The 27,177-nt window shown below is 47.3% G+C and overlaps 1 protein-coding gene across 2 annotated transcripts in view; it reads right to left on the bottom strand.

Annotated features, from left to right (window-relative positions):
* The window catches only part of LOC115183748 (metallophosphoesterase MPPED2), a 167,423-nt gene that overhangs the window by 45,740 nt on the left and 94,506 nt on the right, over positions 1-27,177 (bottom strand). The gene's annotated exons all lie outside the window — the stretch shown is intronic.

The raw sequence follows: 27,177 nt of genomic DNA, 5'->3' as shown, positions 1-27,177 counted from the left end.
GGCACCAGGGAAAGCAAGGTGTCTCTTAATTGTGATAAAGATGTAAGTAAGCATGAGGTCAGCAACGTCTAAATCCAAAAAAATACCACCAACCTGTGGAATCACCTTAAGAACACCCATCCAAAAGCCCATAAGGAATCACCTTAACAACACCCATCCAAAAGCCCTTAAGGAATCACCTTAAGAACACCCATCCAAAAGCCCATAAGGAATCACCTTAAGAACACCCATCCAAAAGCCCATAAGGAATCACCTTAACAACACCCATCCAAAAGCCCATAAGGAATCACCTTAACAACACCCATCCAAAAGCCCATAAGGAATCACCTTAACAACACCCATCCAAAAGCCCATAAGGAATCACCTTAACAACACCCATCCAAAAGCCCATAAGGAATCACCTTAAGAACACCCATCCAAAAGCTCATAAGGAATCACCTTAACAACACCCATCCAAAAGCCTATAAGGAATCACCTTAACAACACCCATCCAAAAGCCTATAAAGAATCACCTTAACAACACCCATCCAAAAGCCTATAAGGAATCACCTTAACAACACCCATCGAAAAGCCTATAAGGAATCACCTTAACAACACCCATCCAAAAGCCCATAAGGAATCACCTTAAGAACACCCATCCAAAAGCCCATAAGGAATCACCTTAACAACACCCATCCACAAGCCCATAAGGAATCACCTTAACAACACCCATCCAAAAGCCCATAAGGAATCACCTTAAGAACACCCATCCAAAGCCCATAAGGAAACAATGATGAAAAAACTAAAATGCAAATTCTTCACAAGGAAAAAGTGATAGACACGTCACAGACGTCACAGACTGCAATCTTACAACTTCTTAATAAACAAAATGTCAGGACAAAGATCCAAAATGGCAGGACAAAGACCCAAGGGCCAAGAAGATGGATAAAGCAATTATTGAGATGATTGCTACTGACAACTAGCCATTCACAGTGGTGTCTGACATTGGTTTTCAGCGGCTGATTACTCTTGCTGAACTCCAGTACAGGATAAAAGATGAAAAATTCTAGTGCACAGAAAAGCTAGATAAAACACATGAGAGTTGTGATGAAAGTGAATGGCAATCACAACTGACTGCTGGTCAGGCACTACAGAGTCCCTGTTGAGCCTTACTGGACATTTCATTAACAATGTCTGGACAAGAAAGCAGGTTCTGCTGAATGTCAAGACTATGACTGGGTCACACGCAGGAAACTACATCAGAGAGATGTTTTTGACCATGTTGGAATACTGGGAAATCCACACAGAACGTGTAGTGCTGGCCCTCAGGGACAGTGGGGCAAACATGGCGAAAGGTATGAGACTGGCAGAGCTTCCAGACTTCAGCTGCAGTGCACACACCCTACAGCTTGTAATCAATGATGGACTATCCAGTCAGAGAGCTGTGCTAAACATTATTGTCATGTTGAAGAGCTGTGCATCTCACTTTGACCACTCTGTACTGGCCAAACAGAGGCTGAGGGCCATTCAGGAAGAGCTTGGCCTTCCCAAACACAGCATCATACAAACAGTTCAAACTCGCTGGAACTCAACACTACACATGTTGCAGAGGATGTTTGAACAGAGGTGTGCACTGAATGTGTATACAGGTGAATACGGACACATCAGCAGTTGTCTGCTGCACAGTGGGACATTGTCTCTAGCCTAATTGAGACTCTGGTACCTATGGAGGAGGTGACACTGAAAATGAGACACACCAACTCTACAGCAGCATGCATCATCCCCAGTGTGTTGGTGCTGAAGCTGATACTGCAGCAGGATGGTTCTTCTACTCAAGGCATCAAAACTTTACGGAAGACCATATTGGACAGTCTGACAAGGCGGTGCTCCAAGGCCGAGAAGACAAAGTGCCTGATGCTGGCAACTGTCCTGGATCCACGTTACAAGAGCTATGCCTTCACCTCAGGGACAGCACTAGAGAAAGCAAAAGTGGCTGAAGGAGGAATCTGACCTACTAAGGAAACCAAATCCTAGAGCCACAGCAGAAGGGACTAGTGAAGAGGAGGACCCAGATCAAGGTGCAAAGAGGCAAAGAGTCCGGGTAGATCAGCCACCCAGACTGGTGGACAGCCTCTACGCTAGAATCCTTGGAAGCCAAGAGGGCAGGGCTGAAGTCCAGTGCAGTTTTGAAATTGAGTTGGAGCGTTACCTCACAGAACCTGTCATTGACAGAAAGAGCGGCTTGCCTTTGGAGTGGTGGAAGCAGAATGAGGACAGACTTCAGTCACTCGTTCCACTGGCAAAGAAGTTTCTCTGTCCCCCACCTTCTTCGGTCCCAAGCGAGGGAGTGTTCAGTGAGGTGGGGATCATTTATGATAAGTGGTGGAGCAGACTGATAGGGGAACATGCAGACAAGCTCTGCTTTAAGCACTACAACCTAAAACTTAACTGGGAATATTGAAAACTCATGTTAAAAGGAACCACCAGCTTTCATATGTTCTCATGTTCTGAACAAGGAACTTAAACGTTAGCTTTTTTACATGGCACATATTGCACTTTTACTTTCTTCTCCAACACTTTGTTCTTGCAACATTTAAAACAAATTGAACATGTTTCATTATTTATTTGAGACTAAATAGATTTTACTTATGTATTATATTAAGTTAAAATAAGTGTTCATTGTTCATTCAGTATTGATGTAATTGTCATTATTACAAATATACAATTGAAGTCTGAAGTTTACATACACCTTAGCCAAATACATTTAAACTCAGTTTTTCACAATTCCTGACATTTTATCCTAGTAAAAATTCAATTGTCAGTTCTGCCCACAACTTTTCTATAGGGTGGAGGTCAGGGCTTTGTGATGGCCACTCCAATACCTTGACTGTGTTGTCCTTAAGCCATTTTACTACAACTTTGGAAGTATGCTTGGGGTCATTGTCCATTTGGAAGACCCATTTGGGAGCAAGTTTTAACTTCCTGACTGATGTCTTGAGATGTTGCTTCAATATATTCACATAATTTTCCTTGCTGCCATCTATTTTATGAAGTGCACCAGTCCCTCCTGCAGCAAAGCACCCCCACAACATGATGCTGCCACCCCCGTGCTTCACGGTTGGGATGTTGTTCTTCGGCTTGCAAGCCTCCCCCTTTTTCCTCCGAACATAATGATGGTCATTATGGCCAAACAGTTCTATTTTTGTTTCATCATACCAGAGGACATTTCTCCAAAAAGTATGATCTTTGTCCCCATGTGCAGTTGCAAACCGTAGTCTGGCTTTGTTATGGCGGTTTTTGGAGCAGTGGCTTCTTCCTTGCTGAATGGCCTTTCAGGTCACGTCGATATAGGACTTGTTTTACTGTGGATATAGATACTTTTGTACCTGTTTACTCCAGCATCTTCACAAGGTCCTTTGCTGTTGTTCTGGGATTGATTTGCACTTTTCGCACCAAAGTATGTTCATCTCTAGGAGACAGAACGCATTTCCTTCCTGAGCGGTATGACGGCTGCGTGGTCCCATGGTGTTTATACTTGCGTACTATTGTTTGTACAGATGAACGTGGTACCTTCAGGCGTTTGGAAATTGCTCCTAAGGATGAACCAGACTTGTGGAGGTCTACAATTCTTTTTCTGAGGTCTCCGCTGATTTCTTTTGATTTTCCCATGATGTCAAGCAAAGAGGCAGGCCTTGAAGTCACACCTCCAATTGACAAAAATTATGTCAATTAGCCTATCAGAAGCTTCTAAAGCCATGACATCATTTTCTGGAATTTTCCAAGCTGTTTAAAGGCACAGTCAAATTAGTGTATGTAAACTTCTGACCCACTGGAATTGTGATACAGTGAATTATAAGTGAAATAATCTGTCTGTAAACAATTGTTGGAAAAATTACTTGTGTCATGCACGAAGTAGATGTCCTAACCGACTTGCCAAAACTATAGTTTGTTAACAAGACATTTGTTGAGTGGTTGAAAAACAAGTTTTAATGACTCCGACTGTAAACTTCCGACTTCAACTGTATATATAAAAATCGGCCGATTAATCGATATCGACTTTTTTTGGTCCTCCAATAATCCGTATCAGTATCAGCGTTGAAAAATCATAAATCGGTCGACCTCTACTTCATACCCCCATATCTATCACCTATCCACAACTAACCCTTCATACCCCCATATCTATCACCTCTCCACAATGAACCCTTCATACCCCCATATCTATCACCTATCTACAATGAACCCTTCATACCCCCATATCTATCACCTATCCACAACTAACCCTTCATACCCCCATATCTATCACCTATCCACAATGAACCCTTCATACCCCCATATCTATCACCTATCCACAATGAACCCTTCATACCCCCATATCTATCACCTATCCACAATGAACCTTTCATACCCCCATATCTATCACCTATCTACAACTAACTAAAAACATTGATGAATATGCTGATTCGGTGAGCAAGTTTATTAGCAAGTGCATCGGTGATGTTGTACCACAGCGACTGTTAAAACCTTCCCCCTGGATTGATGGCAGCATTCGCGCAAAACTGAAAGCGTGAGCCACTGCTTTTAATCAGGGCAAGGCGACCGGAAACATGACCGAATACAAACAGTGTAGCTATTCCCTCCGCAAGGCAATCAAACAAGCTAAGCGTCAGTATAGAGACAAAGTAGAGTCGCAATTCAACGGCTCAGACATGAGAGGTATGTGGCAGGGTCTACAGTCAATCACGGACTACAAAAAGAAAACCAGCCCCGTCACGGACCACGATGTCTTTCTCCCAGACAAACTAAACAACTTCTTTGCTCGCTTTGAGGACAATACAGTGCCACCGACACGGCCCGCTACCAAAACCTGCGGGCTCTCCTTCACTGCACTCAACGTGAGTAAAACATTTAAACGTGTTAACCATCGCAAGGCTGCCGGCCCAGGCGGCATCCCTAGACACATCCTCAGAGCATGCGCAGACCAGCTGGCTGGAGTGTGTCCGGACATATTCAATCAGTCCTTATCCCAGTCTGCTGTTCCCACATGCTTCAAGAGGGCCACCATTGTTCCTGTTCCCAAGAAAGCTAAGGTAACTGAGCTAAATGACTATCGCCCTGTAGCACTCACTTCCGTCATCATGAAGTCACTTCCGTCACCCTGCCCTGTGCAACTGGGTCCTGGACTTCCTGACGGGCCGCCCCCAGGTGGTGAGGGTAGGAAACAACATCTACACCTCACTGATCCTCAACACTGGGGCCCCACAAGGGTGCGTTCTCAGCCCTCTCCTGTACTCCCTGTTCACCCATGACTGCGTGGCCATGCACGCCTCCAACTCAATCATCAAGTTTGCAGACGACACTACAGTGGTAGGCTTGATTACCAACAACGATGAGACGGCCTACAGGGAGGAGGTGAGGGCCCTCGGAGTGTGGTGTCAGGAAAATAACCTCACACTCAATATCAACAAAACAAAGGAGATGATCTTGGACTTCAGGAAACAGCAGAGGGAGGAGCTCCCTATCCACATCAAAGTGGAGAAGGTGGAAAGTTAAGTTCCTCGGCGCACACATCACGGACAAGCTGAAATGGTCCATCCGTCCATCCATCCACACAGACAGCGTGGTGAAGAAGGCTGAAGAAATTTGGCTTGTCACCAAAGACACTCACAAACTTTTACAGATGCACAATCGAGAGCATCCTGTCGGGTTGTATCACCGCCTGGTACGGCAACTGCTCGCCCACAACCGTAAGGCTCTCCAGAGGGTAGTGAGGTCTGCACAAAGCATCACCGGAGGCCATACTGAGGAGGAGAGAAGAAGGGGGAGGCCATACTGAAGAGGAGAGAAGAAGGGGGAGGCCATACTGAAGAGGAGAGAAGAAGGGGGAGGCCATACTGAAGAGGAGAGGAGAAGGGGGAGGCCATACTGAAGAGGAGAGGAGAAGGGGGAGGCCATACCGGGGAGGAGAGAAGAAGGGGGAGGCCATACAGAAGAGGAGAGGAGAAGGGGGAGGGCATACTGGGGAGGAGAGAAGAAGGGGGAGGCCATACTGAAAAGGAGAGGAGAAGGGGGAGGCCATACTGGGGAGGAGAGAAGAAGGGGGAGGCCATACTGGTGAGGAGAGAAGAAGGGGGAGGCCATACTGAGGAGGAGAGAAGAAGGGGGAGGCCATACTGAAGAGGAGAGGAGAAAGGGGAGGCCATACTGGTGTAAGAATATTTTAAAGATAAATATACAACGCAGAGGACTAAAGGTCAAGAGGACTAAATGTCAAGAGAGGACTTAAGGTCAAGAGGACTAAATGTCAAGAGGACTAAAGGTCAAGAGAGGACTAAAAATCAACAGAGTACTAACGATCAATGGAAATAGTGTTTTTTCTGTCATAGGGAATTAATGAGACATGGCAGGAATATGTCTATATATTGAGCCTGAAATAGGATACCTGTCAGTGGGCCATTGGCCCAGTTTTATTGCAAGGAATTCTAATTGGTCAACCACAGGCTAGGGTTGGGTTATAAAACTACATGCTGTCCCTTTGTTCTGGCTAGAGAACCACTGGAGAGAATCACTGAGAGAGCATCACTGAGGACAGGGGAGAATGACCATCTACCTCTCAGCATAACATCTATGATTTGTCCTCTTTGAATAAAGAGAAGAAGTGGGGAGGCCATACTGGGGAGGAGAGAAGAAGGGGGAGGCCATACTGAGGAGGAGAGAAGAAGGGGGAGACCATATTGAGGAGGAGAGAAGAAGGGGGAGGCCATACTGGGGAGGAGAGGAGAAGGGGGAGGCCATACTGAGGAGGAGAGAAGAAGGGGGAGACCATACTGAAGAGGAGAGGAGAAGGGGGAGGCCATACTGAAGAGGAGAGGAGAAGGGGGAGGCCATACTGGGGAGGAGAGAAGAAGGGGGAGGCCATACTGGGGAGGAGAGGAGGGGGAGGCCATACTGAGGAGGAGAGAAGGGGGAGACCATACTGAAGAGGAGAGGACAAGGGGGAGGCCATACTGAAGAGGAGAGGAGAAGGGGGAGGCCATACTGAGGAGGAGAGAAGAAGGGGGAGACCATACTGAGGAGGAGAGAAGAAGGGGGAGACCATACTGAGGAGGAGAGAAGAAGGGGGAGGCCATACTGGGGAGGAGAGAAGAAGGGGGAGACCATACTGAGGAGGAGAGAAGAAGGGGGAGGCCATACTGGGGAGGAGAGAAGGAGGCCATACTGAGGAGGAGAGAAGAAGGGGGAGGCCATACTGGGGAGGAGAGGAGAAGGGGGAGGCCATACTGGGGAGGAGAGGAGAAGGGGGAGGCCATACTGAGGAGGAGAGAAGAAGGGGGAGAACATATTGAGGAGGAGAGAAGAAGGGGGAGGCCATACTGGGGAGGAGAAGAGAAGGGGGAGGCCATACTGAAGAGGAGAGGAGAAGGGGGAGGCCATACTGGGGAGGAGAGAAGAAGGGGGAGGCCATACTGGGGAGGAGAGGAGAAGGGGGAGGCCATACTGGGGAGGAGAGAAGAAGGGGGAGGCCATACTGGGGAGGAGAGAAGAAGGGGGAGACCATACTGAGGAGGAGAGAAGAAGGGGGAGGCCATACTGGGGAGGAGAGAAGGAGGCCATACTGAGGAGGAGAGAAGAAGGGGGAGGCCATACTGGGGAGGAGAGGAGAAGGGGGAGGCCATACTGGGGAGGAGAGAAGAAGGGGGAGGCCATACTGGGGAGGAGAGGAGAAGGGGGAGGCCATACTGAGGAGGAGAGAAGGGGGAGACCATACTGAAGAGGAGAGGACAAGGGGGAGGCCATACTGAAGAGGAGAGGAGAAGGGGGAGGCCATACTGAGGAGGAGAGAAGAAGGGGGAGACCATACTGAGGAGGAGAGAAGAAGGGGGAGACCATACTGAGGAGGAGAGAAGAAGGGGGAGGCCATACTGGGGAGGAGAGAAGAAGGGGGAGACCATACTGAGGAGGAGAGAAGAAGGGGGAGGCCATACTGGGGAGGAGAGAAGGAGGCCATACTGAGGAGGAGAGAAGAAGGGGGAGGCCATACTGGGGAGGAGAGGAGAAGGGGGAGGCCATACTGGGGAGGAGAGGAGAAGGGGGAGGCCATACTGAGGAGGAGAGAAGAAGGGGGAGAACATATTGAGGAGGAGAGAAGAAGGGGGAGGCCATACTGGGGAGGAGAGGAGAAGGGGGAGTCCATACTGAGGAGAAGAGAAGAAGGGGGAGACCATACTGAAGAGGAGAGGAGGAGGCCATACTGAAGAGGAGAGGAGAAGGGGGAGGCCATACTGAGGAGGAGAGAAGAAGGGGGAGGCCATACTGGGGAGGAGAGGAGAAGGGGGAGGCCATACTGAGGAGAGAAGAAGGGGGAGGCCATACTGGGGAGGAGAGAAGGAGGCCATACTGAGGAGGAGAGAAGAAGGGGGAGGCCATACTGAGGAGGAGAAAAAGGAGGCCATACTGAGGAGGAGAGAAGAAGGGGGAGACCATACTGAGGAGGAGAGGAGAAGGGGGAGGCCATACTGAGGAGGAGAGAAGAAGGAGGAGGCCATACTGAGGAGGAGAGAAGAAGGGGGGGCTATACTGAGGAGGAGAGAAGAAGGGGGAGGCAATACTGAGGAGGAGAGAAGAAGGAGGAGGCCATACTGAAGAGGAGAGAAGAAGGGGGGGCTATACTGAGGAGGAGAGAAGAAGGGGGAGGCAATACTGAGGAGGAGAGAAGAAGGGGGGGCCATACTGGGGAGGAGAGAAGAAGGGGGGGCATACTGAGGAGGAGAGAAGAAGGGGGGGCCATACTGAGGAGGAGAGAAGAAGGGGGAGGCCATACTGGGGAGGAGAGAAGAAGGGGGAGGCCATACTGAAGAGGAGAGAAGAAGGGGGGGGCATACTGAGGAGGAGAGAAGAAGATGGGGGCCATACTGAGGAGGAGAGAAGAAGGGGGAGGCCATACTGGGGAGGAGAAAAGAAGGGGGGGGGCATACTGGGGAGGAGAGAAGAAGGGGGGGGGGGGCATACTGAGGAGGGTAATATTTGGAGTAGGAGATTCACCACAGACCAGGGGACTCCACACAATGGAGTAATCCCTATAGAGGGCCGACCCAAAAACACGCACACACACCAGCTATCACTCAGTTATACAAAAACATACACATACAAGCAGACAGAAGGTAGACACACTTTTGAAGGCTGTGTGTGTGTGTGTGTGTGTGTGTGTGTGTGTGTGTGTGTGTGTGTGTGTGTGTGTGTGTGTGTGTGTGTGTGTGTGTGTGTGTGCACCAGAGAGCGAGAGAAGCGAGAGAACGCGTGTGTGTGTAGGAAAGTGTGTGTGTTTTCCACTGAGATCAATGTACACCTTTCCAGAACGTCCCCGAAGCACCTTAACAACACGTCACACTGACACTAGTCTACGTGCTGCATTATGCAGCCGCTGCCATTTACCAAATACAAAGACACCCAGAGCCATGAATATGGAAGGTGGAAAAATCTATGTCTCAGAAAAACAGAGGCCAAGACATTTCACTGAAAAAGGACCATAGAAAGGACCTTGTCTTTGTCTAAGGATGAGCAGTAAGCATCATCACTAGTAATGTGGAAGACTGTGCAGCGTTAATCATCTAGAGATGTCCCACTGGGCACACACTGGTTGAATTATAATTGTTTCCACATCATTTCAATGAAATGACGTTGAACCAACGTGGAATAGATGTTGAATTGATGTCTGTGTCCAGTAACAGTAGCAGACACCCCACAGATCTGTCTCTGCTGGGGTGAGGGGTCTGCACAGGGGTGAGGTTATATCCTGCCTGGTTGGCCCTGTTCGGGAGTGTCATCAGACGGGGCCACAGTGTCCCCCGACCACCCCTGTCTCAGTCTCCAGTATCTATGCTGCAATAGTCTACGTACCGTGGGGCTAGGGTCAGTCTGTCCTGTCTGGTGTAATTCTCCTGTCTTGTCCTGTGTGATCTTAGGTATGCTCCCTCTAATTGTCCCATCTCTCTCTCCCCTCCCGGAGGATCTGAGCCCTAAGACCATGCCTCAAGACTACCTGGCCTGATGACTGTCCCCAGCCCACCTGGTCGTGCTGCTGATCCAGTTTCTGCTGTGCTGCCTGCGGCTAGGGAACCCTGACCTGTTCACTGGTCGTGCTACCTTGTCCCGGACCTGCTGTTTCCTCTCCCTCCCTCCCTTTCTCTTCCTCTCTCTTCCTCACCTTCTGTCTCAACCTCTGAATGCTCGGCTATGAAAAGCCAACAGACATTTACTCCTGAGGTGCTGATCTGTTGCACACTATACAACCACAGTGATTATTATTTGACCCTGCTGGTCATCTATGAACGTTTGAACATCTTGAAGAAAGATCTAACCTTAATGGCCACGTACTCTTATAATCTCCACCCGGCACAGCCAGAAGAGGACTGGCTCCTCTCTAGGTTTCTTCCTAGGTTCCAGCCTTTCTACGGGCTTTCTGTATAAGCACTTTGTGACAACTGCTGATGTAAAGGGGGCTTTATAAATAACTATGATTGACTGATTGACCTGTCCCCTATGAGTCTGTGTGTGTGTGTGTGTATGTGTGTGTGTGTGTGTGTCTGTGTGTCTGTGTGTGTGTGTGTGTGTGTGTGTGTGTGTGTGTGTGTGTGTGTGTGTGTGTGTGTGTGTGTGTGTGTGTGTGTGTGTGTGTGTGTGTAGTTGGGTCACAGGGGACAGCTGGTTTAGGTATCAGGTCTGCTAAGCATCTGTTAGTATGGAGCCTGTTCTCCGTCTCTGCTTAATGCTTTCTCTCATAGTCTGGCTGGTCAACATAGAGATGGAGGAGAGTATTAAACACCAGTCAACATAGAGACGGAGGAGAGTATTAAACACCGGTCAACATAGAGACGGAGGAGAGTATTAAACACCGGTCAACATAGAGACGGAGGAGAGTATTAAACACCGGTCAACATAGAGACGGAGGAGAGTATTAAACACCGGTCAACATAGAGACGGAGGAGAGTATTAAACACCGGTCAACATAGAGACAGAGGAGAGTATTAAACACCGGTCAACATAGAGACGGAGGAGAGTATTAAACACCGGTCAACATAGAGACGGAGGAGAGTATTAAACACCGGTCAACATAGAGACGGAGGAGAGTATTAAACACCGGTCAACATAGAGACGGAGGAGAGTATTAAACACCGGTCAACATAGAGACGGAGGAGAGTATTAAACACCGGTCAACATAGAGACGGAGGAGAGTATTAAACACCGGTCAGCATAGAGACGGAGGAGAGTATTAAACACCGGTCAACATAGAGACGGAGGAGAGTATTAAACACCGGTCAACATAGAGACGGAGGAGAGTATTAAACACCGGTCAACATAGAGACGGAGGAGAGTATTAAACACCGGTCAACATAGAGACGGAGGAGAGTATTAAACACCGGTCAACATAGAGACGGAGGAGAGTATTAAACACCGGTCAACATAGAGACGGAGGAGAGTATTAAACACCGGTCAACATAGAGACGGAGGAGAGTATTAAACACCGGTCAACATAGAGACGGAGGAGAGTATTAAACACCAGTCAACATAGAGACGGAGGAGAGTATTAAACACCAGTCAACATAGAGACGGAGGAGAGTATTAAACACCAGTCAACATAGAGACGGAGGAGAGTATTAAACACCAGTCAACAGAGACGGAGGAGAGTATTAAACACCGGTCAACATAGAGACGGAGGAGAGTATTAAACACCGGTCAACATAGAGACGGAGGAGAGTATTAAACACCGGTCAACATAGAGACGGAGGAGAGTATTAAACACCGGTCAGCATAGAGACGGAGGAGAGTATTAAACACCGGTCAACATAGAGACGGAGGAGAGTATTAAACACCGGTCAACATAGAGACGGCGGAGAGTATTAAACACCGGTCAACATAGAGACGGAGGAGAGTATTAAACACCGGTCAACATAGAGACGGAGGAGAGTATTAAACACCAGTCAACATAGAGACGGAGGAGAGTATTAAACACCGGTCAACATAGAGACGGAGGAGAGTATTAAACACCGGTCAACATAGAGACAGAGGAGAGTATTAAACACCAGTCAACATAGAGACGGAGGAGAGTATTAAACACCAGTCAACATAGAGACGGAGGAGAGTATTAAACACCGGTCAACATAGAGACGGAGGAGAGTATTAAACACCAGTCAACATAGAGATGGAGGAGAGTATTAAACACCAGTCAACATAGAGATGGAGGAGAGTATTAAACACTAGCTAACGAAACATTTATGTTCTCCATAGCAGCAGCAGTAGTAGCAGTAGTAGGGGGTGTAGTGAACTGTTAGGTTAGGGTGTAGTGTACTGTTAGGTTATGGTGTAGTGTACTGTTAGGTTGGGGTGTAGTGTACTGTTAGGTTAGGGTGTAGTGTACTGTTAGGTTAGGGTGTAGTGTACTGTTAGGTTAGGGTGTAGTGTACTGTTAAGTTAGGGTGTAGTGTACTGTTAGGTTAGGGTGTAGTGTACTGTTAGGTTAGGGTGTAGTGTGCTGTTAGGTTAGGGTGTAGTGTAGTGTACTGTTAGGTTAGGTTAGGGTGTAGTGTACTGTTAGGTTAGGGTGTAGTGTACTGTTAGGTTAGGGTGTAGTGTACTGTTAGGTTAGGGTGTAGTGTACTGTTAGGTCATGGTGTAGTGTACTGTTAGGTCATGGTGTAGTGTACTGTTAGGTCGGGGTGTAGTGTACTGTTAGGTTAGGGTGTAGTGTACTGTTAGGTTAGGGTGTAGTGTACTGTTAGGTTAGGGTGTAGTGTACTGTTAGGTCATGGTGTAGTGTACTGTTAGGTTAGGGTGTAGTGTACTGTTAGGTTAGGGTGTAGTGTACTGTTAGGTTAGGGTGTAGTGTGCTGTTAGGTTAGGGTGTAGTGTACTGTTAGGTTAGGGTGTAGTGTACTGTTAGGTTAGGGTGTAGTGTAGTGTACTGTTAGGTTAGGGTGTAGTGTACTGTTAGGTTAGGGTGTAGTGTACTGTTAGGTTAGGGTGTAGTGTACTGTTAGGTTAAGGTGCAGTGTGCTGTTAGGTTAGGGTGTAGTGTACTGTTAGGTTAGGGTGTAGTGTACTGTTAGGTTAGGGTGTAGTGTACTGTTAGGTTAGGGTGTAGTGTACTGTTAGGTGAGGGTGTAGTGTACGGTTAGGTTAGGGTGTAGTGTACTGTTAGGTTAGGGTGTAGTGTACTGTTAGGGTGTAGTGTACTGTTAGGTTAGGGTGTAGTGTACTGTTAGGTTAGGGTGTAGTGTACTGTTAGGTTAGGGTGCAGTGTGCTGTTAGGTTAGGGTGTAGTGTACTGTTAGGTTAGGGTGTAGTGTACTGTTAGGTTGGGGTGTAGTGTACTGTTAGGTTAGGGTGTAGTGTACTGTTAGGTTAGGGTGTAGTGTACTGTTAGGTTAGGGTGTAGTGTACTGTTAGGTTAGGGTGTAGTGTACTGTTAGGTTAGGGTTTAGTGTACTGTTAGGTTAGGGTGTAGTGTACGGTTAGGTTAGGGTGTAGTGTACTGTTAGGTTAGGGTGTAGTGTACTGTTAGGGTGTAGTGTACTGTTAGGTTAGGGTGTAGTGTGCTGTTAGGGTGTAGTGTACTGTCAGGTTAGGGTGTAGTGTACTGTTAGGTTAGGGTGTAGTGTACTGTTAGGTTATGGTGTAGTGTACTGTTAGGTTAGGGTGTAGTGTACTGTTAGGTTAGGGTGTAGTGTACTGTCAGGGTGTAGTGTACTGTTAGGGTGTAGTGTACTGTTAGGTTAGGGTGTAGTGTACTGTTAGGTTAGGGTGTAGTGTACTGTTAGGTTAGGGTGTAGTGTACTGTTAGGTTAGGGTGTAGTGTACTGTTAGGTTGGGGTGTAGTGTACTGCTAGGTTAGGGTGTAGTGTACTGTTAGGTTAGGGTGTAGTGTGCTGTTAGGGTGTAGTGTACTGTCAGGTTAGGGTGTAGTGTACTGTTAGGTTAGGGTGTAGTGTACTGTTAGGGTTAGGGTGTAGTGTACTGTTAGGTTAGGGTGTAGTATACTGTTAGGTTAGGGTGTAGTGTACTGTTAGGTTATGGTGTAGTGTACTGTTAGGTTGGGGTGTAGTGTACTGTTAGGTTAGGGTGTAGTGTACTGTTAGGTTAGGGTGTAGTGTACTGTTAGGTTAGGGTGTAGTGTACTGTTAGGGTGTAGTGTACTGTTAGGTTAGGGTGTAGTGTGCTGTTAGGGTGTAGTGTACTGTCAGGTTAGGGTGTAGTGTACTGTCAGGTTAGGGTGTAGTGTACTGTTAGGTTAGGGTGTAGTGTACTGTTAGGGTGTAGTGTACTGTTAGGTTAGGGTGTAGTGTACTGTTAGGGTGTAGTGTACTGTTAGGTTAGGGTGTAGTGTACTGTTAGGTTAGGGTGTAGTGTACTGTTAGGTTAGGGTGTAGTGTACTGTTAGGTTAGGGTGTAGTGTACTGTTAGGTTAGGGTGTAGTGTACTGTTAGGTTATGGTGTAGTGTACTGTTAGGTTGGGGTGTAGTGTACTGTTAGGGTGTAGTGTACTGTTAGGTTATGGTGTAGTGTACTGTTAGGTTAGGGTGTAGTGTACCGTGTTGGTCTAGGCCATAGCCATTATTATGCTGTGTTTAAAATGTCAAAAAGGTGATTTTAACTACTAGCCCCATCCCAAACCTTAACCTTACCCCCTGAATTTAAATTAGGAATAAAATTGTGATTTTAACCACTAGTCCCATCCCAAACCTTAACCTTACCCCCTGAACTTAAATTAGGAATAAAATGGTGATTTTAACCACTAGCCCCATCCCAAACCTTAACCTTACCCCCTGAATTTAAATTAGGAATAAAAAGGTGATTTTAACCACTAGCCCCATCCCAAACCTTAACCTTACCCCCTGAACTTAAATTAGGAATAAAAAGGTGATTTTAACCACTAGTCCCATCCCAAACCTTAACCTTACCCCCTGAATTTAAATTAGGAATAAAATGGTGATTTTAACCACTAGCCCCATCCCAAACCTTAACCTTACCCCCTGAATTTAAATTAGGAATAAAATGGTGATTTTAACCACTAGCCCCATCCCAAACCTTAACCTTACCCCCTGAATTTAAATTAGGAATAAAATTGTGATTTTAACCACTAGTCCCATCCCAAACCTTAACCTTACCCCCTGAACTTAAATTAGGAATAAAATGGTGATTTTAACCACTAGCCCCATCCCAAACCTTAACCTTACCCCCTGAATTTAAATTAGGAATAAAATTGTGATTTTAACCACTAGTCCCATCCCAAACCTTAACCTTACCCCCTGAACTTAAATTAGGAATAAAATGGTGATTTTAACCACTAGCCCCATCCCAAACCTTAACCTTACCCCCTGAATTTAAATTAGGAATAAAATGGTGATTTTAACCACTAGCCCCATCCCAAACCTTAACCTTACCCCCTGAATTTAAATTAGGAATAAAATTGTGATTTTAACCACTAGTCCCATCCCAAACCTTAACCTTACCCCCTGAACTTAAATTAGGAATAAAATGGTGATTTTAACCACTAGCCCCATCCCAAACCTTAACCTTACCCCCTGAATTTAAATTAGGAATAAAATTGTGATTTTAACCACTAGTCCCATCCCAAACCTTAACCTTACCCCCTGAACTTAAATTAGGAATAAAATGGTGATTTTAACCACTAGCCCCATCCCAAACCTTAACCTTACCCCCTGAATTTAAATTAGGAATAAAATTGTGATTTTAACCACTAGCCCCATCCCAAACCTTAACCTTACCCCCTGAACTTAAATTAGGAATAAAATGGTGATTTTAACCACTAGCCCCATCCCAAACCTTAACCTTACCCCCTGAATTTAAATTAGGAATAAAATTGTGATTTTAACCACTAGTCCCATCCCAAACCTTAACCTTACCCCCTGAACTTAAATTAGGAATAAAATGGTGATTTTAACCACTAGCCCCATCCCAAACCTTAACCTTACCCCCTGAACTTAAATTAGGAATAAAATGGTGATTTTAACCACTAGCCCCATCCCAAACCTTAACCTTACCACCTGAACTTAAATTAGGAATAAAATGGTGATTTTAACCACTAGCCCCATCCCAAACCTTAACCTTACCCCCTGAACTTAAATTAGGAATAAAATGGTGATTTTAACCACTAGCCCCATCCCAAACCTTAACCTTACCACCTGAACTTAAATTAGGAATAAAAGGGTGATTTTAACCACTAGCCCCATCCCAAACCTTAACCTTACCCCCTGAACTTAAATTAGGAATAAAATGGTGATTTTAACCACTAGCCCCATCCCAAACCTTAACCTTACCCCCTGAACTTAAATTAGGAATAAAATGGTGATTTTAACCACTAGCCCCATCCCAAACCTTAACCTTACCACCTGAACTTAAATTAGGAATAAAAGGGTGATTTTAACCACTAGCCCCATCCCAAACCTTAACCTTACCCCCTGAACTTAAATTAGGAATAAAAGGGTGATTTTAACCACTAGCCCCATCCCAAACCTTAACCTTACCACCTGAACTTAAATTAGGAATAAAAGGGTGATTTTAACCACTAGCCCCATCCCAAACCTTAACCTTACCCCCTGAACTTAAATTAGGAATAAAATGGTGATTTTAACCACTAGCCCCATCCCAAACCTTAACCTTACCCCCTGAACTTAAATTAGGAATAAAATGGTGATTTTAACCACTAGCCCCATCCCAAACCTTAACCTTACCACCTGAACTTAAATTAGGAATAAAATGGTGATTTTAACCACTAGCCCCATCCCAAACCTTAACCTTACCCCCTGAACTTAAATTAGGAATAAAATGGTGATTTTAACCACTAGCCCCATCCCAAACCTTAACCTTACCACCTGAACTTAAATTAGGAATAAAAGGGTGATTTTAACCACTAGCCCCATCCCAAACCTTAACCTTACCCCCTGAACTTAAATTAGGAATAAAAGGGTGATTTTAACCACTAGCCCCATCCCAAACCTTAACCTTACCACCTGAACTTAAATTAGGAATAAAAGGGTGATTTTAACCACTAGCCCCATCCCAAACCTTAACCTTACCCCCTGAACTTAAATTAGGAATAAAATGGTGATTTTAACCACTAGCCCCATCCCAAAACTTAACCTTACCCCCTGAACTTAAATTAGGAATAAAATGGTGATTTTAACCACTAGCCCCATCCCAAACCTTAACCTTACCACCTGAACTTAAATTAGGAATAAAATGGTGATTTTAACCACTAGCCCCATCCCAAACCTTAACCTTACCCCCTGAATTTAAATTAGGAATAAAAGGGTGCCATTCTATGCTGGACTCAGAAGGTTGAAACCCACTTGTCTGAGCAACGCTCTTAGCCGTCCACTTTACCATGTCACCCATGTGATGTAGTGTTGGGGTCAGCGTGGAGCTAAGTTAGACCTCACACTGGACAGACAGGCTGGGCATCCCGGACCGCTGCACGCCAGACCTCAGGCCACACGGACACTGGCGTGAGGGGGGCGAGAGAGGTGGTGTATGTGTGTGTGTGTGTGGGGGGGGGGGGGGGGTTGGCAAGCTGTCCCCTCTGCCTCTCACCAGACCCCCAAGCTGTCCCCTCTGCCTGTCACATGACCCCAAGCTGTCACAACAGACACTTAGCAGCCCACACAGTAAACACACACCAGGGAGGGAAGGGGAGTGGCTTTCTCTAGTAACAGAGGGATGGAGAAAGAGAGAAGGAAAGAGACAGATGGGAAAAAGAATGAGGTAAAGAAAGGCAGGGAAGAAATATTGAGAGAGGGAAATAGTGAGGAAACATGGGAGAGAGCCAGAGACTGAGAGAGAAGAAAACCGAGAGAGAGAAAGAAGAGAGAGGACAGAAAAAGAGAGAACGAGAGACAGAGAAAGAGTGAGAGAATGTGGGAGAGAGCCAGAGAGAGACTTTGTCTTTATTTATTGTTACATTCTCATTTCATTAACCCCCCCACTCCCCCTTAAGACAAAAAACAAATATCCCCTGTACTGCATACTCACCTTGCTCCACAATACAAAACAACACATCACAATAACCAAAAATCTCACCACTTCTACAACCGTATATCCAACCCATCTTCCCCAGCTGTACAGACAGCCCCCCGACACACCATATCTCCTGAAATATCTCCCCCAGCTGTACAGACAGCCCCCCGACACACCATATTTCCTGAAATATCTCCCCCAGCTGTACAGACAGCCCCCCGACACACCATATCTCCTGAAATATCTCCCCCAGCTGTATAGACAGCCCCACGACACACCATATCTCCTGAAATATCTCCCCCAGCTGTACAGACAGCCCCCCGACACGCCATATCTCCTGAAATATCTCCCCCAGCTGTACAGACAGCCCCACGACACACCATATCTCCTGAAATATCTCCCCCAGCTGTACAGACAGCCCCCCGACACACCATATCTCCTGAAATATCTCCCCCAGCTGTACAGACAGCCCCACGACACACCATATCTCCTGAAATATCTCCCCCAGCTGTACAGACAGCCCCACGACACACCATATCTCCTGAAATATCTCCCCCAGCTGTACAGACAGCCCCACGACACACCATATCTCCTGAAATATCTCCCCCAGCTGTACAGACAGCCCCACGACACACCATATCTCCTGAAATATCTCCCCCAGCTGTACAGACAGCCCCACGACACACCATATCTCCTGAAATATCTCCCCCAGCTGTACAGACAGCCCCACGACACACCATATCTCCTGAAATATCTCCCCCAGCTGTACAGACAGCCCCACGACACACCATATCTCCTGAAATATCTCCCCCAGCTGTACAGACAGCCCCACGACACACCATATCTCCACACTTTTTATCATTTTATAGAACTCAAATTCCACCCTAAGGTGCGCAGAGACCATCCCATTAAATTATAGTAAAGGGTTTGTTATCCCCCACCTTTGACCCTGTTCCTCCTTGTTAGCCAAATAGCCAACTTTGCCTGAGCAAAAAGGAAATTCAACAACACACATTTGGCCTTCTCCTTATTTGAATACCTGTGCCCCATTATCGACATCCCGACAGTAAACTCCACCCCCAGCCAGTTTACGCCACAGGGAAGATGCCACCAGGTTGTTGATTATCAGCATTCTCCCTCTATATGACACTTGGGACAGGAGCCACCTCCACCTGGCCAGTCTTGACACCACTGCCTGTGACAGCCCCTTCCAGTTCTTCCTGACCCACCTCTCCAAGCCCAGGTACACCCCCAAAATTGTAAGCCCTTCACAACCCCACTGCAAACCCCCTGGAAGCAGAAGAGGGGCCCTATCCCTCCATGCCCAACATAACAGAGCTTTGCACTTGCCCCAGTTCACCTTAGCTGACGAAGCTCCCTCGTACACCTTCAGACTAGTCTCTAGTGCCTGCATATCCTGCCCATCCCTGACCATCACAGAAACGTAATCTGCATACGCCGACACTGCTATTTCTGTCAACACACCCATCCCTGTCCAGCACACTCCCTGCAGTCTCCTGCGTAGCAGGCCCAAAAAAGGCTCAATGGCTAGTGTGTATAACTGCCCTGATAGAGGGCATCCTTGTCTAATGCCCCGTTTCCCCCAGACTGGCCTACTGAGTACCCCTCCCAACTTGACCATACATGACGCCCCAGCATACAACAGCTTCACACAGGCCAAAAAACCTTTCCCCAAACATCACATTAAACAGATACTCATGGTCCACTCTATTAAAAGCCTTCTCTTGATCTAAAGAGACCAGTCCAAAGTTCACATTAGAACCTCTCGACAAGTCCAACATGTCTCTGATGAAGAACAAGAACAAAGTCTGTGATTGAGCATCCCAGTAAACAATATGTCTGGTCCTTGTGAACTATTGAATCCAGATGAGACTTCAACCTGTTAGCGAGGACCTTGGCAAATATCTTGTAGTCCGCACAGAGCAATGCCACAGGCCTCCAGTTCCTAAGTTCACACAAGTCACGTTTTTTGGGCAGAAGAGTCAGAGCCGCCCGACAGCAGCTCATCGGCAACTCTCCTACCCTGACGCACTAACGCAACACGCAAAAGAAGTCCAGTCCAATTATTCCCCAGAATTTTTATAAAACTCCACTAGGAGTCCATCGACCCCCGGTGTACGGCCTTGGGACATCTGGGTTACGGCCTCTGCTAGTTCATGGGACAACAGAGGAATGTCCATTTCATCCCTCTGTGCCAGAGAGAGCTTAGGGAGTTCTGCAAACAAGACCTGAGCACACATAGGATCACACAGTTCTGCACCTATACAACTCAGTATAAAACTCCACAGTCCGCTCCCGCATTTCCACCTCCAGAGGTCACCCGCCCATCAGACAGCCGTGGACAATGCATACCTTTGGCTTCACCGCTCTGTCTTTCCAAACCAAATAAGAAGGAGCTGGGAGCATCCATCTCCTTGAGCATGGAGAATCTAGTTCTTACAAGTGCTCCCTTTGCTTTAACCGGGAAAAAACTGCCCAGGTCCCTACGTAATTCAGCTAAATTAGCCTGGATGCCTACATTGCCTTTCCACACCATCTCTACCTCCATCTCACTAATACTACGCTGGAGTTCCAACCAATACTCTCATAGTATCTAAGGATGAGAGAGCTGTATTCTGTTGACAGAAAAGCCCAATTTGGACTTCCTCCACATCCCACCATTCACTCATACTCCTCTCTTCGCTGCCCCCACCTTTCCCAAAAAGTCTGGAAACCTGAGCAAAAAGTGGCATTGTGTAAGAGCTTTACATGAAACTTCCAATAGGATTTTTGCCGAGGCCCTGGTGAAATAGACAGCCGAGCCATGGTTATGTGATGATCTGAAAAACCCACCGGGAGAATGGTAGCGCCCAACAGCCTATTGCTCCGATTCCTGGACATGTAAAAATGATCAAGTCAGGCTGCACTCACCCTAGCCCCAAAGACCTTCACCCATGTATACTGTCTTGTGTTGGGATGTCTAGTTCTCCAAACATCCACTAGGTCAAACTGATTAATGATGTCCCTTAACACCCCCACTGAGCCTGAATGAGGCTCCTCCCCATTTCTGTCTTTCATCTCCTCAGGCGCTACCTGTGAGAGTTCCTGTCTAAGACATCCAAATAGAAACAACACCTGTACTTTTTTTTGTTTTACATATTCACCCAACACACTCCTCTTTCCCACATCTCTGGCACCATTTGTATTAAGCGAGCCTACTGAAAGAGTCTCCATAAGATGTGGGAGAAAAGCCAGCAAAGAAAGAGACCAATAGCAAAGCTCAAAAAGCTCCAGTGACAGAAAAAAACGATTAATCTAAACAGCGTCTGAAGGTAGACCTTTACGCACGGTTGTGACCCACTTCCTGGGTGAGATGACACCATGCCCCTCATTTTTCATAGCGTGTTGTACTGATCTTACAAACTTTCCCGGATCGCAAGAAAAAGACTCAAGATTAACTTTTTACCCCTTAGCCTCATTTAGGAACCTTGACAGCTTCCTCACCGTGTACTTTGACCCCTCTGCCTGACTGGCTGTCAGCTCTGGGCCCATTGAGGAGGAGTCTGAAAATAAGGCCTCCTCATCTCCATCTCCCATCCTGACTACCTGCCCTTTTTCTCAGGTCGGGGCCTCCCCAAATAGCACCAGGCAAAGGTTCCTTGGTGCCTTTGACCACACCAGCCTCTCCCCTCCCAACTCCTTTCTTCTCCCCCTTTTTCCTCTTCCGCCTGACACCCTCCTCCTCCCCCCTAGTCTCTTACCCTTCCCCACCATACTCTCCTCATCCACTAGCATAACCTGACTAGGCCCAGCCTCATCTACACCACCATCCATAGCACGACTAGACCCAGTCTCATCTACACCACCATCCATAACCTGACTAGGCCCAGCCTCATCTACACCACCATCCATAGCATGGCTAGACCCAGTCTCATCTACACCACCATCCATAACCTGACTAGGCCCAGCCTCATCCACACCACCATCCATAGCATGACTAGACCCAGTCTCATCTATACCACCATCCATAACCTGACTAGGCCCAGCCTCATCCACACCACCATCCGTAGCATGACTAGACCCAGCCTCAGCTACACCACCCTCTATAGCATGACTAGGCCCAGTCTCATCCACACCACCCTCTATAGCATGACTAGACCCAGCCTCATCCACACCACCCTCTATAGCATGACTAGACCCAGCCTCATCCACTCCACCCTCTATAGCATGACTAGGCCCAGTCTCATCCACGCCACCCTCTATAGCATGACTAGGCCCAGTCTCATCCACACCACCCTCTATAGCATGACTAGACCCAGCCTCATCCACACCACCCTCTATAGCATGACTAGACCCAGCCTCATCCACACCACCCTCTATAGCATGACTAGACCCAGCCTCATCCACACCACCCTCTATAGCATGACTAGACCCAGTCTCATCCACACCACCCTCTATAGCATGACTAGACCCAGCCTCATCCACACCACCGTCTATAGCATGACTAGACCCAGTCTCATCCACACCACCCTCTATAGCATGACTAGACCCAGCCTCATCCACACCACCCTCTATAGCATGACTAGGCCCAGCCTCTGCTGCCTGCGTCTCATGGCCCCTTGCATGCTGACCTCAATTTCCCCCACTGGCACTTGTATCCTCACCTTGTGTACAGTATGTGGGCACGCAAAGCTCTTATGCCCCAAATCCCCACACTCAAAACACCGTAGACTACCTGTGCTGGCAAACCCTGCGTAGAGCCCCTCCCCATGACTCACTTTAAAATGCACATTTAGCTGTTGCTCATTGTAGTTCATAGACACTTGCCTCCGGAACGAAACAACATGCTAAACGGCATGTCTGAAAACCTGCCGGCAGTACAGGAAAACCGCTAGCAAACTTACCAAACTGACTCAGCTCTTTAGAACAACCGTAATAAACGGAGGCAGATTATCAACTACTACCCTAGTCGAAAGAGGAGAAAGTGGAGAAATCGGCACCAAAATATTCCACTAGCAATTAGCCTACCCACCAAATTCACTCGTTTCATAAACACAACCATAGCTTTGTTCATTCTAGATGTGGAATGTATGAATTCAGCTCCTACCTGTTCACCGACCGCGAGCAGAACCTCCTCCACCTTAACTCCATTCTCAGGAACACACCTGAATCCATGCCGTAACAACAGCATCTCCTCCACCTTAACTCCATTCTCAGGAACACACCTGAATCCATGCCATAACAACAGTGTCTCCTCCACCTTAACTGCACTCTCAGGAACACACCTGAATCCATGTCGTAACAACAGCATCTCCTCCACCTTAACTCCATTCTCAGGAACACACCTGAATCCATGCCGTAACAACAGCATCTCCTCCACCTTAACTCCATTCTCAGGAACACACCTGAATCCATGCCGTAACAACAGCTTCTCCTCCACCTTAACTCCATTCTCAGGAACACACCTGAATCCATGCCGTAACAACAGCGTCTCCTCCACCTTAACTCCATTCTCAGGAACACACCTGAATCCATGCCGTAACAACAGCGTCTCCTCCACCTTAACTCCATTCTCAGGAACACACCTGAATCCATGCCGTAACAACAGCGTCTCCTCCACCTTAACTCCATTCTCAGGAACACACCTGAATCCATGCCGTAACAACAGCGTCTCCTCCACCTTAACTCCATTCTCAGGAACACACCTGAATCCATGTCGTAACAACAGCGTCTCCTCCACCTTAACTCCATTCTCAGGAACACACCTGAATCCATGCCGTAACAACAGCATCTCCTCCACCTTAACTCCATTCTCAGGAACACACCTGAATCCATGCCGTAACAACAGCGTCTCCTCCACCTTAACTCAATTCTCAGGAACACACCTGAATCCATGCCGTAACAACAGCGTCTCCTCCACCTTAACTCCATTCTCAGGAACACACCTGAATCCATGCCGTAACAACAGCGTCTCCTCCACCTTAACTCCATTCTCAGGAACACACCTGAATCCATGCCGTAACAACAGCGTCTCCTCCACCTTAACTCCATTCTCAGGAACACACCTGAATCCATGTCGTAACAACAGCATCTCCTCCACCTTAACTCCATTCTCAGGAACACACCTGAATCCATGTCGTAACAACAGCATCTCCTCCACCTTAACTCCATTCTCAGGAACACACCTGAATCCATGCCGTAACAACAGCGTCTCCTCCACCTTAACTCCATTCTCAGGAACACACCTGAATCCATGTCGTAACAACAGCATCTCCTCCACCTTAACTCCATTCTCAGGAACACACCTGAATCCATGCCGTAAAAACAGCATCTCCTCCACCTTAACTCCATTCTCAGGAACACACCTGAATCCATGCCGTAACAACAGCATCTCCTCCACCTTAACTCCATTCTCAGGAACACACCTGAATCCATGCCGTAACAACAGCGTCTCCTCCACCTTAACTCCATTCTCAGGAACACACCTGAATCCATGCCGTAACAACAGCGTCTCCTCCACCTTAACTCCATTCTCAGGAACACACCTGAATCCATGCCGTAACAACAGCGTCTCCTCCACCTTAACTCCATTCTCAGGAACACACCTGAATCCATGCCGTAAAAACAGCGTCTCCTCCACCTTAACTCCATTCTCAGGAACACACCTGAATCCATGCCGTAACAACAGCGTCTCCTCCACCTTAACTCCATTCTCAGGAACACACCTGAATCCATGTCGTAACAACAGCGTCTCCTCCACCTTAACTCCATTCTCAGGAACACACCTGAATCCATGCCGTAACAACAGCGTCTCCTCCACCTTAACTCCATTCTCAGGAACACACCTGAATCCATGCCGTAACAACAGCGTCTCCTCAACCTTAACTCCATTCTCAGGAACACACCTGAATCCATGCCGTAACAACAGCGTCTCCTCCACCTTAACTCCATTCTCAGGAACACACCTGAATCCATGCCGTAACAACAGCGTCTCCTCCACCTTAACTCCATTCTCAGGAACACACCTGAATCCATGCCGTAACAACAGCGTCTCCTCCACCTTAACTCCATTCTCAGGAACACACCTGAATCCATGCCGTAAAAACAGCGTCTCCTCCACCTTAACTCCATTCTCAGGAACACACCTGAATCCATGCCGTAACAACAGCGTCTCCTCCACCTTAACTCCATTCTCAGGAACACACCTGAATCCATGTCGTAACAACAGCGTCTCCTCCACCTTAACTCCATTCTCAGGAACACACCTGAATCCATGCCGTAACAACAGCGTCTCCTCCACCTTAACTCCATTCTCAGGAACACACCTGAATCCATGCCGTAACAACAGCGTCTCCTCCACCTTAACTCCATTCTCAGGAACACACCTGAATCCATGCCGTAACAACAGCGTCTCCTCCACCTTAACTCCATTCTCAGGAACACACCTGAATCCATGCCGTAACAACAGCGTCTCCTCCACCTTAACTCCATTCTCAGGAACACACCTGAATCCATGCCGTAACAACAGCGTCTCCTCCACCTTAACTCCATTCTCAGGAACACACCTGAATCCATGCCGTAACAACAGCGTCTCCTCCACCTTAACTCCATTCTCAGGAACACACCTGAATCCATGTCGTAACAACAGCGTCTCCTCCACCTTAACTCCATTCTCAGGAACACACCTGAATCCATGCCGTAACAACAGCATCTCCTCAACCTTAACTCCATTCTCAGGAAAACACCTGAATCCATGCCGTAACAACAGCGTCTCCTCCACCTTAACTCCATTCTCAGGAACACACCTGAATCCATGTCGTAACAACAGCGTCTCCTCCACCTTAACTCCATTCTCAGGAACACACCTGAATCCATGTCGTACCAACAGCGTCTCCTCCACCTTAACTCCATTCTCAGGAACACACCTGAATCCATGCCGTAAAAACAGCGTCTCCTCAACCTTAACTCCATTCTCAGGAACACACCTGAATCCATGTCGTAACAACAGCGTCTCCTCAACCTTAACTCCATTCTCAGGAACACACCTGAATCCATGTCGTAACAACAGTGTCTCCTCCACCTTAACTCCATTCTCAGGAACACACCTGAATCCATGCCGTAACAACAGTGTCTCCTCTGCACTAGGCTGCAAAGCCATCGCGCACACCACACCTTCCAAGCCCCGGGAAACTAAAACTCTGTCCTCTTCCTACCTAACTTTGAAAAAAACAATGGGTACCGTTAAAATAAAAGTGTATTAACCCTCCACCATCTAACTTAAAAAAAAAATTAAATACCAAGGATAGAATCAAGAAAATAAGATAGGACAGAGCCTTTCACCCAGCCTCTCAACTACAAAACACTCCTGGCATGCACCGAGAAAGAGAGAGAGAAAAAGAGAGAGAGAAAGAGAAAGAGAGAGAACGAGAGATGGAGAGAGAGAGAAAGAGAGAAAAAGAGATTGAGAGAGAGAGAAAGAGGAAGAGGGAGCAGGTGAGAGAAGACATCAAGATATATTGACTATGTGCTGGCCCTTGGTTCTCTCCCCGTTTCCTCCCTGTCTGGCCTGCTGCTGTTTCTGTGATGTCTGGAATGCCGTATCCATCTCCCCTCTGGCACCCACTGCTTCCCTAGCCTAGCCGCTAAAGAGCTAATTATAGCCCCGCGACAGGACGGAGGTGTGACCTGGTTACCTATTTAAAGATCCGAGAGAACCTGTGAGAAAGTCCCTGCACAGAGGAGAGAGGGGAGCCGCTACCGCAGGAATGTGTTTCAGTCCTTTCCATCCACTCCATTCCAGACATTATTATGAGCCTCCCCTCACCAGTACCCAGACACACACATGGACACACACATGGACACACACATGGACACACACATCTATTGACACACTGTCACTGTGTCCCACCAATCTCTCGTGTACACATTGTCTCTCTCCCCCAACACGCGAATGCACGCACACACACACACACACACACCTGACTACTGTCTATTGACACAGTGTCCCAGTACCACATGTATCACTTAACCTCCATGTCAAAACACAGGCGTAATCTAAGCCTGAGGAAGCCCATAAAGGAGTAGTGTGTGTTGGGATGAGCACCCAGTGTGTCAGTGGAGCCTCTCTCTGTGAGCTGGCAGGACCTCTATAGGGAGGGGACAAAGGAGAAT

This window comes from Salmo trutta, unplaced genomic scaffold (genome assembly GCF_901001165.1).
Source record: "Salmo trutta unplaced genomic scaffold, fSalTru1.1, whole genome shotgun sequence".
Classification (NCBI taxonomy): domain Eukaryota; kingdom Metazoa; phylum Chordata; class Actinopteri; order Salmoniformes; family Salmonidae; genus Salmo; species Salmo trutta.
The sequence above is the reverse complement of the archived record's forward strand: the minus strand, read 5'-3'. Positions and strand labels throughout refer to the sequence as shown.